Genomic DNA, 13166 nt, shown 5'->3' on the forward strand with positions numbered 1-13166 from the left:
TCCAAACTTGGCGCAATTACACCAAAATGAAAGTGTAAAGTTGTATAGATTTCTGCAATGAAGAACACAATTGTACTATTTTTAATCCAAAGATTCTATTGTTGGAATTAGTTTCCCCGATAATTTTCTAGTCAGAATTTCTTTTTCTAGGAAGAAATCGAGCAATTGCGAAACGAACTCGATTCGAACTTTGAAGACCCAGGTTGTCTGTCCATGTTGTTAACAACTAGACCACCAACACCTGCCATATTTTTAGCTCAGAAGCGACATCGATTCGACATTCCTTTACATGGTTATTGGATGAATCAGCCTGTTGAATGAATTCTAAAATCCAATAGATTTACTAATTCCACAGACATAGTGGCACGGGGTAAGATGAGTCAAAACGAAATAATGCAGCGAGTCAATAAGAAGATGCTAAATAAAGAAGAAAGGGGTCATTTTGTTCAACTTAAAATCTAATAAAACAAGCGATATTCCATGGATATTCGACTGTTGCGGTTATCATTTATCTGTGTGAACTTAAGGGCGGCAAGGATTAAAAAGAACAACGTCGTATCTATTTGTTTATTTCAAATTTCCGATTAATTCGTTCAAGTTAGGGATTTGGCGTTCAACTGTAAGCCAGGCTTTAACCCACTATCTCATACATTCCAACCGGGAAGTCTTTTTAAAAATTCTAACTGTTACTCTTAATGCAATTGTTTGTTTCTCTCATGCACTTAGTTACCCGGGTATATTTGCCAGATAGTTTTTGATTACATTTCCAGGAGCCTTGTTGCTCCTATATATAGTGGAATAGAAGAATATGTTACAGGTAGGTGTATTAATTAAACCATTCGCAACGTACAAAGATATGACACTATCCCAGAGACAAAAGCTTTAATTAAATCAATAGTCCTATCTGAATCTCAAATCTTTCAATAATGTAATATTTAAGGAGAATTCTGTTAAGTTATAGGAAAATAATTTATTTACCTACACAGATATAGCACTATTAGAAATACAAATTCTATTAAAATCGCTTTATTCACAATGCCTAATTAATGTTACATAAAAGGACTGCCCCTTATTATGTAAGTAAAAGGACTGCCCCTTCTCATGTAAGTAAAAGGACGGTCCATTCTTATGTAAGTAAAAGGACTGCCCCTTCTTATGTAAGTAAAAGGACTGCCCCTTCTTATGTAAGTAAAAAGACTGTCCCTTCTTATGTAAGTAAAAAGACTGTCCCTTCTTATGTAAGTAAAAGGACTGCCCCTTCTTATGTAAGTAAGAAGACATACTGGATGATATTAGGATAAGGTTAGAATCGAACCCTGTAGGCAAGTGTTAAAGATAATGGAAACTGGAATGTTAGAAATTAAGTCTATTGTTAATTCTATTAGAAATAGTTAAATATTGTTAATACTATTAGAAACAGTTAAATATTGTTAATTCTATTAGAAATAGTTAAATATTGTTAATTCTATTAGAAATAGTTAAATATTGTTAATTCTATTAGAAATAGTTAAATATTGTTAATTCTATTAGAAATAGTTAAATATTGTTAATTCTATTAGAAATAGTTAAATATTGTTAATTCTATTAGAAACAGTTAAATATTGTTTAATTCGGAAAAAGAATCGATTATACATTCTTTTAAAAATATGGATATTAAATGTGTCAGTTAAAAGAATGGACGATGCAAATTAAAAAAAAATATTGTTTAAAAATAAGTTTGATATCAAACAATTAGAATTGAGGAGTCTTGGTTTCCATTAGACAAACATGTAAATCCACGTGAAAATTAGTCACGTTTGAAAACACGCTTTTGACGTCATAAACAAAGGAGATTTCTCAATATAGGAATTTAAGAGTTCGAAGTTAGAAGTCAGTTGAAAGTCAAGAGTTGATGGGTTCATGAGGATCAGATGTTCAGAGCAGATCACACACGGTAATAGTCCGTTGGAGAGGAGAGCGCCTTAAAAGCGAAGGGAGGAAATAGACCATGTAAATCAAAGTTTGAATTCCTGACATCACCGATCGGTCGATTGAAGAATAAAGGAACCAATTATGTTTGTAACTGTTTGTCACGTGTCGTAATTTCAGCACCACCAAATGTGTCTTTATCATCATCTTGTACAACCCTTACAAGTAATGTGTCTCCTTCATCGTCAATAATGTATCCCTTCCTCAGTATATGTGTTAAGAACTTGCATCGTATCCCCCAGTCCGTATTAATATAAAGTCCCCCAAAATTGTCACAGTCATCATCATGATGCAACATATATACATGTCTCCCTAATTATCATCGTCATCTGTTCTGAGTCCCTGTTGATGAATCCCTAATATGTACACCTATAAAACATTAAGCCCAAATAATGATTGTCTTTAATGCTATGAAAATGAAAATTTCTTAAACATATGGAAAACGCTTCAATATCAGCAATAATTGTAACTGCTAAGAACGTCAGCGCCATTTAGCTCTTTAAGTGTGCTCGATGAAGGCGCAATGTTTTCGAGTGCTCGATGAAGGCGCAATGTTCAACCGGTGTACAATTCTCCATCATCTAACTTTAATGGCCGTTCCGAACGAACCTTGTCTTCAAGACTCATGTCGGTAGAATCGAAACGCTTGTACCGCTTTGAAATCGACGCATATGCACCTGCTCCTTCATCCTCGGCAGCAAAAATCTCTTTTGAAGCGTTTCTGGTTGAAAGACACCGCTTCCAGCAGTAACGAGTCAAATCTCACATCTCAGTTTAACTGATTGCCATCTGGACTTAATATAACAACTTGAGAAAAACTATTAAAAACTGCATAACATTTTTTTTTTCACAAGAGTTTACAACTTTCGAGACAACTCCATACAACCTACTCATAACTTGGTTGTGAAGAATATGAATTTATAATAAATTAAGGTGGATTGCTTAAATATTTTTATAAACGGTTAGTTTTATGTTTGTGAGATTTATTAATGACGGAGCTGTATAAAAAAAGTAACAATGAATGTAGAATATCAAATTAAAAGAGACAAGCGGCATACATGTAGCAACCACGTTAAAGTTAACACCATTAAATTTTTACTACAATGACCCGGGATTTTTGTATTGAGTTATGTTTAAATCCTCCATCTATGTCTGAGCTAGATCCACCACTTGTCTACGAAACATCTGAATGCCCCCCCTGCAGAAGGCTATGTCATTGTCTGTAAGGATCACTTCAGGCGGCCCCCCTTTCATAAATAAAAGGAAGTGAATGTTGTATCTAACGGTCAGGTAAAACCAATTTGTAGGGTTACAGAATGAAGTGCATGTTTTATCTCACGGTCGGGTGTCACCAATTTGTAGGGTACAGAACGAAGTGCATGTTTCATTTCATGGTAAGATGACACCGATTTGTAGGGTTACAGGATGAAGTGCATGTTTTATCTCACGGTCGGGTGTCACCAATTTGTAGGGTACAGAACGAAGTGCATGTTTCATTTCATGGTAAGATGACACCAATTTGTAGGGTTACAGAAGGAAGTGCATGTTTCATTTCACGGTCGGGTGTCCCCAATTTGTAGGGTACAGAACGAAGTGCATGTTTCATTTCATGGTAAGATGACACCAATTTGTAGGGTTACAGAAGGAAGTGCATGTTTCATTTCACGGTCGGGTGTCCCCAATTTGTAGGGTACAGAACGAAGTGCATGTTTCATTTCATGGTAAGATGACACCAAATTGTAGGGTTACAGAAGGAAGTGCATGTTTCATCTCACGGTCGGGTGTCACCAATTTGTAGGGTACAGAACGAAGTGCATGTTTCATTTCGTGGTAAGATGACACCAATGTGTAGCGTTAAAGATGGAAGTGCATGTTTCCCCCTCACGGTCGGGTGTCACCAATTTGTAGGGTACAGAACGAAGTGCATGTTTCATTTCGTGGTAAGATGACACCAATTTGTAGCGTTAAAGAAGGAAGTGCATGTTTCCCCCTCACGGTCAGGGGTCACCAATTTGTAGGGTACAGAACGAAGTGCATGTTTCATTTCATGGTAAGATGACACCAATTTGTAGCGTTACAGAAGGAAGTGCATGTTTCATTTCACGGTCGGGTGTCCCCAATTTGTAGGGTACAGAACGAAGTGCATGTTTCATTTCATGGTAAGATGACACCAATTTGTAGGGTTACATAAGGAAGTGCATGTTTCATCTCACGGTCGGGTGTCACCAATTTGTAGGGTACAGAACGAAGTGCATGTTTCATTTCATGGTAAGATGACACCAATTTGTAGGGTTACAGAAGGAAGTGCATGTTTCATTTCACGGTCGGGTGTCCCCAATTTGTAGGGTACAGAACGAAGTGCATGTTTCATTTCATGGTAAGATGACACCAATTTGTAGGGTTACAGAAGGAAGTGCATGTTTCATTTCACGGTCGGGTGTCCCCAATTTGTAGGGTACAGAACGAAGTGCATGTTTCATTTCATGGTAAGATGACACCAATTTGTAGGGTTACAGAAGGAAGTGCATGTTTCATCTCACGGTCGGGTGTCACCAATTTGTAGGGTACAGAACGAAGTGCATGTTTCATTTCGTGGTAAGATGACACCAATTTTTAGCGTTAAAGAAGGAAGTGCATGTTTCCCCCTCACGGTCGGGTGTCACCAATTTGTAGGGTACAGAACGAAGTGCATGTTTCATTTCGTGGTAAGATGACACCAATTTGTAGCGTTAAAGAAGGAAGTGCATGTTTCCCCCTCACGGTCAGGGGTCACCAATTTGTAGGGTACAGAACGAAGTGCATGTTTCATTTCATGGTAAGATGACACCAATTTGTAGCGTTACAGAAGGAAGTGCATGTTTCATCTCACGGTCGGGTGTCACCAATTTGTAGGGTACAGAACGAAGTGCATGTTTCATTTCATGGTAAGATGACACCAATTTGTAGGGTTACAGAAGGAAGTGCATGTTTCATCTCACGGTCGGGTGTCACCAATTTGTAGGGTACAGAACGAAGTGCATGTTTCATTTCATGGTAAGATGACACCAATTTGTAGCGTTACAGAAGGAAGTGCATGTTTCATCTCACGGTCGGGTGTCACCAATTTGTAGGGTACAGAACGAAGTGCATGTTTCATTTCATGGTAAGATGACACCAATTTGTAGGGTTACAGAAGGAAGTGCATGTTTCATCTCACGGTCGGGTGTCACCAATTTGTAGGGTACAGAACGAAGTGCATGTTTCATTTCATGGTAAGATGACACCAATTTGTAGGGTTACAGAAGGACGTGCATGTTTCATCTCACGGTCGGGTGTCACCAATTTGTTGGGTACAGAACGAAGTGCATGTTTCATTTCATGGTAAGATGACACCAATTTGTAGGGTTACAGAAGGAAGTGCATGTTTCATCTCACGGTCGGGTGTCACCAATTTGTAGGGTACAGAACGAAGTGCATGTTTCATTTCATGGTAAGATGACACCAATTTGTAGGGTTACAGAAGGAAGTGCATGTTTCATCTCACGGTCGGGTGTCACCAATTTGTAGGGTACAGAACGAAGTGCATGTTTCATTTCATGGTAAGATGACACCAATTTGTAGGGTTACAGAAGGAAGTGCATGTTTCATCTCACGGTCGGGTGTCACCAATTTGTAGGGTACAGAACGAAGTGCATGTTTCATTTCATGGTAAGATGACTCCAATTTGTAGCGTTAAAGAAGGAAGTGCATGTTTCCCCCTCACGGTCGGGTGTCACCAATTTGTAGGGTACAGAACGAAGTGCATGTTTCATTTCATGGTAAGATGACACCAATTTGTAGGGTTAAAGAAGGAAGTGCATGTTTCATCTCACGGTCGGGTGTCACCAATTTGTAGGGTAAAGAACGAAGTGTATGTTTCATTTCAGGGTAAGATGACACCAATTTGTAGGGTTACAGAAGGAAGTGCATGTTTTATTTCACGGTCGGGTGTCCCCAATTTGTAGGGTACAGAACGAAGTGCATGTTTCATTTCATGGTAAGATGACACCAATTTGTAGGGTTACAGAAGGAAGTGCATGTTTCATCTCACGGTCGGGTGTCACCAATTTGTAGGGTACAGAACGAAGTGCATGTTTCATTTCATGGTAAGATGACACCAATTTGTAGCGTTAAAGAAGGAAGTGTATGTTTCCCCCTCACGGTCGGGTGTCACCAATTTGTAGGGTACAGAACGAAGTGCATGTTTCATTTCATGGTAAGATGACACCAATTTGTAGGGTTACAGAAGGAAGTGCATGTTTCATCTCACGGTCGGGTGTCACCAATTTGTAGGGTACAGAACGAAGTGCATGTTTCATTTCATGGTAAGATGACTCCAATTTGTAGCGTTAAAGAAGGAAGTGCATGTTTCCCCCTCACGGTCGGGTGTCACCAATTTGTAGGGTACAGAACGAAGTGCATGTTTCATTTCATGGTAAGATGACACCAATTTGTAGGGTTAAAGAAGGAAGTGCATGTTTCATCTCACGGTCGGGTGTCACCAATTTGTAGGGTACAGAACGAAGTGCATGTTTCATTTCATGGTAAGATGACACCAATTTGTAGGGTTACAGAAGGAAGTGCATGTTTCATCTCACGGTCGGGTGTCACCAATTTGTAGGGTACAGAACGAAGTGCATGTTTCATTTAATGGTAAGGTGACGCCAATTTGTAGGGTTACAGAAGGAAGTGCATGTTTCATCTCACGGTCGGGTGTCACCAATTTGTAGGGTACAGAACGAAGTGCACGTTTCATTTCATGGTAAGATGACACCAATTTGTAGGGTTACAGAAGGAAGTGCATGTTTCATTTCACGGTCGGGTGTCCCCAATTTGTAGGGTACAGAACGAAGTGCATGTTTCATTTCATGGTAAGATGACACCAATTTGTAGGGTTACATAAGGAAGTGCATGTTTCATCTCACGGTCGGGTGTCACCAATTTGTAGGGTACAGAACGAAGTGCATGTTTCATTTCATGGTAAGATGACACCAATTTGTAGGGTTACAGAAGGAAGTGCATGTTTCATTTCACGGTCGGGTGTCCCCAATTTGTAGGGTACAGAACGAAGTGCATGTTTCATTTCATGGTAAGATGACACCAATTTGTAGGGTTACAGAAGGAAGTGCATGTTTCATTTCACGGTCGGGTGTCCCCAATTTGTAGGGTACAGAACGAAGTGCATGTTTCATTTCATGGTAAGATGACACCAATTTGTAGGGTTACAGAAGGAAGTGCATGTTTCATCTCACGGTCGGGTGTCACCAATTTGTAGGGTACAGAACGAAGTGCATGTTTCATTTCGTGGTAAGATGACACCAATTTTTAGCGTTAAAGAAGGAAGTGCATGTTTCCCCCTCACGGTCAGGTGTCACCAATTTGTAGGGTACAGAACGAAGTGCATGTTTCATGTCGTGGTAAGATGACACCAATGTGTAGCGTTACAGAAGGAAGTGCATGTTTCCCCCTCACGGTCAGGGGTCACCAATTTGTAGGGTACAGAACGAAGTGCATGTTTCATTTCATGGTAAGATGACACCAATTTGTAGCGTTACAGAAGGAAGTGCATGTTTCATCTCACGGTCGGGTGTCACCAATTTGTAGGGTACAGAACGAAGTGCATGTTTCATTTCATGGTAAGATGACACCAATTTGTAGGGTTACAGAAGGAAGTGCATGTTTCATCTCACGGTCGGGTGTCACCAATTTGTAGGGTACAGAACGAAGTGCATGTTTCATTTCATGGTAAGATGACACCAATTTGTAGCGTTACAGAAGGAAGTGCATGTTTCATCTCACGGTCGGGTGTCACCAATTTGTAGGGTACAGAACGAAGTGCATGTTTCATTTCATGGTAAGATGACACCAATTTGTAGGGTTACAGAAGGCAGTGCATGTTTCATCTCACGGTCGGGTGTCACCAATTTGTAGGGTACAGAACGAAGTGCATGTTTCATTTCATGGTAAGATGACACCAATTTGTAGGGTTACAGAAGGAAGTGCATGTTTCATCTCACGGTCGGGTGTCACCAATTTGTTGGGTACAGAACGAAGTGCATGTTTCATTTCATGGTAAGATGACACCAATTTGTAGGGTTACAGAAGGAAGTGCATGTTTCATCTCACGGTCGGGTGTCACCAATTTGTAGGGTACAGAACGAAGTGCATGTTTCATTTCATGGTAAGATGACACCAATTTGTAGGGTTACAGAAGGAAGTGCATGTTTCATCTCACGGTCGGGTGTCACCAATTTGTAGGGTACAGAACGAAGTGCATGTTTCATTTCATGGTAAGATGACACCAATTTGTAGGGTTACAGAAGGAAGTGCATGTTTCATCTCACGGTCGGGTGTCACCAATTTGTAGGGTACAGAACGAAGTGCATGTTTCATTTCATGGTAAGATGACTCCAATTTGTAGCGTTAAAGAAGGAAGTACATGTTTCCCCCTCACGGTCGGGTGTCACCAATTTGTAGGGTACAGAACGAAGTGCATGTTTCATTTCATGGTAAGATGACACCAATTTGTAGCGTTAAAGAAGGAAGTGCATGTTTCCCCCTCACGGTCGGGTGTCACCAATTTGTAGGGTACAGAACGAAGTGCATGTTTCATTTCATGGTAAGATGACACCAATTTGTAGGGTTACAGAAGGAAGTGCATGTTTCATCTCACGGTCGGGTGTCCCAAATTTGTAGGGTACAGAACGAAGTGCATGTTTCATTTCATGGTAAGATGACACCAATTTGTAGGGTTACAGAAGGAAATGCATGTTTCATCTCACGGTCGGGTGTCCCAAATTTGTAGGGTACAGAACGAAGTGCATGTTTCATTTCATGGTAAGATGACACCAATTTGTAGGGTTGCAGAAGGAAGTGCATGTTTCATCTCACGGTCGGGTGTCACCAATTTGTAGGGTACAGAACGAAGTGCATGTTTCATTTCATGGTAAGATGACACCAATTTGTAGGGTTACAGAAGGAAGTGAATGTTTCATCTCACGGTCGGGTGTCACCAATTTGTAGGGTACAGAACGAAGTGCATGTTTCATTTCATGGTAAGATGACACCAATTTGTAGGGTTACAGAAGGAAGTGCATGTTTCATCTTACGGTCGGGTGTCCCAAATGTGTAGGGTACAGAACGAAGTGCATGTTTCATTTCATGGTAAGATGACACCAATTTGTAGGGTTACAGAAGGAAATGCATGTTTCATCTCACGGTCGGGTGTCACCAATTTGTAGGGTACAGAACGAAGTGCATGTTTCATTTCATGGTAAGATGACACCAATTTGTAGGGTTACAGAAGGAAGTGCATGTTTCATCTCACGGTCGGGTGTCCCCAATTTGTAGGGTACAGAACGAAGTGCATGTTTCATTTCATGGTAAGATGACACCAATTTGTAGGGTTACAGAAGGAAGTGCATGTTTCATCTCACGGTCGGGTGTCCCAAATTTGTAGGGTACAGAACGAAGTGCATGTTTCATTTCATGGTAAGATGACACCAATGTGTAGCGTTACAGAAGGAAGTGCATGTTTCATCTCACGGTCAGGTGTCCCAAATTTGTAGGGTACAGAACGAAGTGCATGTTTCATTTCATGGTAAGATGACACCAACTTGTAGGGTTACAGAAGGAAGTGCATGTTTCATCTCACGGTCGGGTGTCACCAATTTGTAGGGTACAGAACGAAGTGCATGTTTCATTTCATGGTAAGATGACACCAATTTGTAGGGTTACAGAAGGAAGTGCATGTTTCATCTCACGGTCGGGTGTCCCAAATTTGTAGGGTACAGAACGAAGTGCATGTTTCATTTCATGGTAAGATGACACCAATTTGTAGGGTTACAGAAGGAAGTGCATGTTTCATCTCACGGTCGGGTGTCACCAATTTATAGGGTACAGAACGAAGTGCATGTTTCATTTCATGGTAAGATGACACCAATTTGTAGGGTTACAGAAGGAAGTGCATGTTTCATCTCACGGTCGGGTGTCCCCAATTTGTAGGGTACAGAACGAAGTGCATGTTTCATTTCATGGTAAGATGACACCAATTTGTAGGGTTACAGAAGGAAGTGCATGTTTCATCTCACGGTCGGGTGTCCCAAATTTGTAGGGTACAGAACGAAGTGCATGTTTCATTTCATGGTAAGATGACACCAATTTGTAGGGTTACAGAAGGAAGTGCATGTTTCATCTCACGGTCGGGTGTCCCAAATTTGTAGGGTACAGAACGAAGTGCATGTTTCATTTCATGGTTAGATGACACCAATTTGTAGGGTTACAGAAGGAAGTGCATGTTTCATCTCACGGTCGGGTGTCACCAATTTGTAGGGTACAGAACGAAGTGCATGTTTCATTTCATGGTAAGATGACACCAATTTGTAGGGTTACAGAAGGAAGTGCATGTTTCATCTCACGGTCGGGTGTCACCAATTTATAGGGTACAGAACGAAGTGCATGTTTCATTTCATGGTAAGATGACACCAATTTGTAGCGTTACAGAAGGAAGTGCATGTTTCATCTCACGGTCGGGTGTCACCAATTTGTAGGGTACAGAACGAAGTACATGTTTCATTTCATTGTAAGATGACACCAATTTGTAGCGTTACAGAAGGAAGTGCATGTTTCATTTCACGGTCGGGTGTCCCCAATTTGTAGGGTACAGAACGAAGTGCATGTTTCATTTCATGGTAAGATGACACCAAATTGTAGGGTTACAGAAGGAAGTGCATGTTTCATCTCACGGTCGGGTGTCACCAATTTGTAGGGTACAGAACGAAGTGCATGTTTCATTTCGTGGTAAGATGACACCAATGTGTAGCGTTAAAGATGGAAGTGCATGTTTCCCCCTCACGGTCGGGTGTCACCAATTTGTAGGGTACAGAACGAAGTGCATGTTTCATTTCGTGGTAAGATGACACCAATTTGTAGCGTTAAAGAAGGAAGTGCATGTTTCCCCCTCACGGTCAGGGGTCACCAATTTGTAGGGTACAGAACGAAGTGCATGTTTCATTTCATGGTAAGATGACACCAATTTGTAGCGTTACAGAAGGAAGTGCATGTTTCATTTCACGGTCGGGTGTCCCCAATTTGTAGGGTACAGAACGAAGTGCATGTTTCATTTCATGGTAAGATGACACCAATTTGTAGGGTTACATAAGGAAGTGCATGTTTCATCTCACGGTCGGGTGTCACCAATTTGTAGGGTACAGAACGAAGTGCATGTTTCATTTCATGGTAAGATGACACCAATTTGTAGGGTTACAGAAGGAAGTGCATGTTTCATTTCACGGTCGGGTGTCCCCAATTTGTAGGGTACAGAACGAAGTGCATGTTTCATTTCATGGTAAGATGACACCAATTTGTAGGGTTACAGAAGGAAGTGCATGTTTCATTTCACGGTCGGGTGTCCCCAATTTGTAGGGTACAGAACGAAGTGCATGTTTCATTTCATGGTAAGATGACACCAATTTGTAGGGTTACAGAAGGAAGTGCATGTTTCATCTCACGGTCGGGTGTCACCAATTTGTAGGGTACAGAACGAAGTGCATGTTTCATTTCGTGGTAAGATGACACCAATTTTTAGCGTTAAAGAAGGAAGTGCATGTTTCCCCCTCACGGTCGGGTGTCACCAATTTGTAGGGTACAGAACGAAGTGCATGTTTCATTTCGTGGTAAGATGACACCAATTTGTAGCGTTAAAGAAGGAAGTGCATGTTTCCCCCTCACGGTCAGGGGTCACCAATTTGTAGGGTACAGAACGAAGTGCATGTTTCATTTCATGGTAAGATGACACCAATTTGTAGCGTTACAGAAGGAAGTGCATGTTTCATCTCACGGTCGGGTGTCACCAATTTGTAGGGTACAGAACGAAGTGCATGTTTCATTTCATGGTAAGATGACACCAATTTGTAGGGTTACAGAAGGAAGTGCATGTTTCATCTCACGGTCGGGTGTCACCAATTTGTAGGGTACAGAACGAAGTGCATGTTTCATTTCATGGTAAGATGACACCAATTTGTAGCGTTACAGAAGGAAGTGCATGTTTCATCTCACGGTCGGGTGTCACCAATTTGTAGGGTACAGAACGAAGTGCATGTTTCATTTCATGGTAAGATGACACCAATTTGTAGGGTTACAGAAGGAAGTGCATGTTTCATCTCACGGTCGGGTGTCACCAATTTGTAGGGTACAGAACGAAGTGCATGTTTCATTTCATGGTAAGATGACACCAATTTGTAGGGTTACAGAAGGACGTGCATGTTTCATCTCACGGTCGGGTGTCACCAATTTGTTGGGTACAGAACGAAGTGCATGTTTCATTTCATGGTAAGATGACACCAATTTGTAGGGTTACAGAAGGAAGTGCATGTTTCATCTCACGGTCGGGTGTCACCAATTTGTAGGGTACAGAACGAAGTGCATGTTTCATTTCATGGTAAGATGACACCAATTTGTAGGGTTACAGAAGGAAGTGCATGTTTCATCTCACGGTCGGGTGTCACCAATTTGTAGGGTACAGAACGAAGTGCATGTTTCATTTCATGGTAAGATGACACCAATTTGTAGGGTTACAGAAGGAAGTGCATGTTTCATCTCACGGTCGGGTGTCACCAATTTGTAGGGTACAGAACGAAGTGCATGTTTCATTTCATGGTAAGATGACTCCAATTTGTAGCGTTAAAGAAGGAAGTGCATGTTTCCCCCTCACGGTCGGGTGTCACCAATTTGTAGGGTACAGAACGAAGTGCATGTTTCATTTCATGGTAAGATGACACCAATTTGTAGGGTTAAAGAAGGAAGTGCATGTTTCATCTCACGGTCGGGTGTCACCAATTTGTAGGGTAAAGAACGAAGTGTATGTTTCATTTCAGGGTAAGATGACACCAATTTGTAGGGTTACAGAAGGAAGTGCATGTTTTATTTCACGGTCGGGTGTCCCCAATTTGTAGGGTACAGAACGAAGTGCATGTTTCATTTCATGGTAAGATGACACCAATTTGTAGGGTTACAGAAGGAAGTGCATGTTTCATCTCACGGTCGGGTGTCACCAATTTGTAGGGTACAGAACGAAGTGCATGTTTCATTTCATGGTAAGATGACACCAATTTGTAGCGTTAAAGAAGGAAGTGTATGTTTCCCCCTCATGGTCGGGTGTCACCAATTTGTAGGGTACAGAA

Source organism: Euprymna scolopes, chromosome 42 (assembly GCF_053919585.1).
Source record: "Euprymna scolopes isolate OS-2025 chromosome 42, ASM5391958v1, whole genome shotgun sequence".
NCBI classification, from domain to species: Eukaryota; Metazoa; Mollusca; class Cephalopoda; order Sepiida; family Sepiolidae; genus Euprymna; species Euprymna scolopes.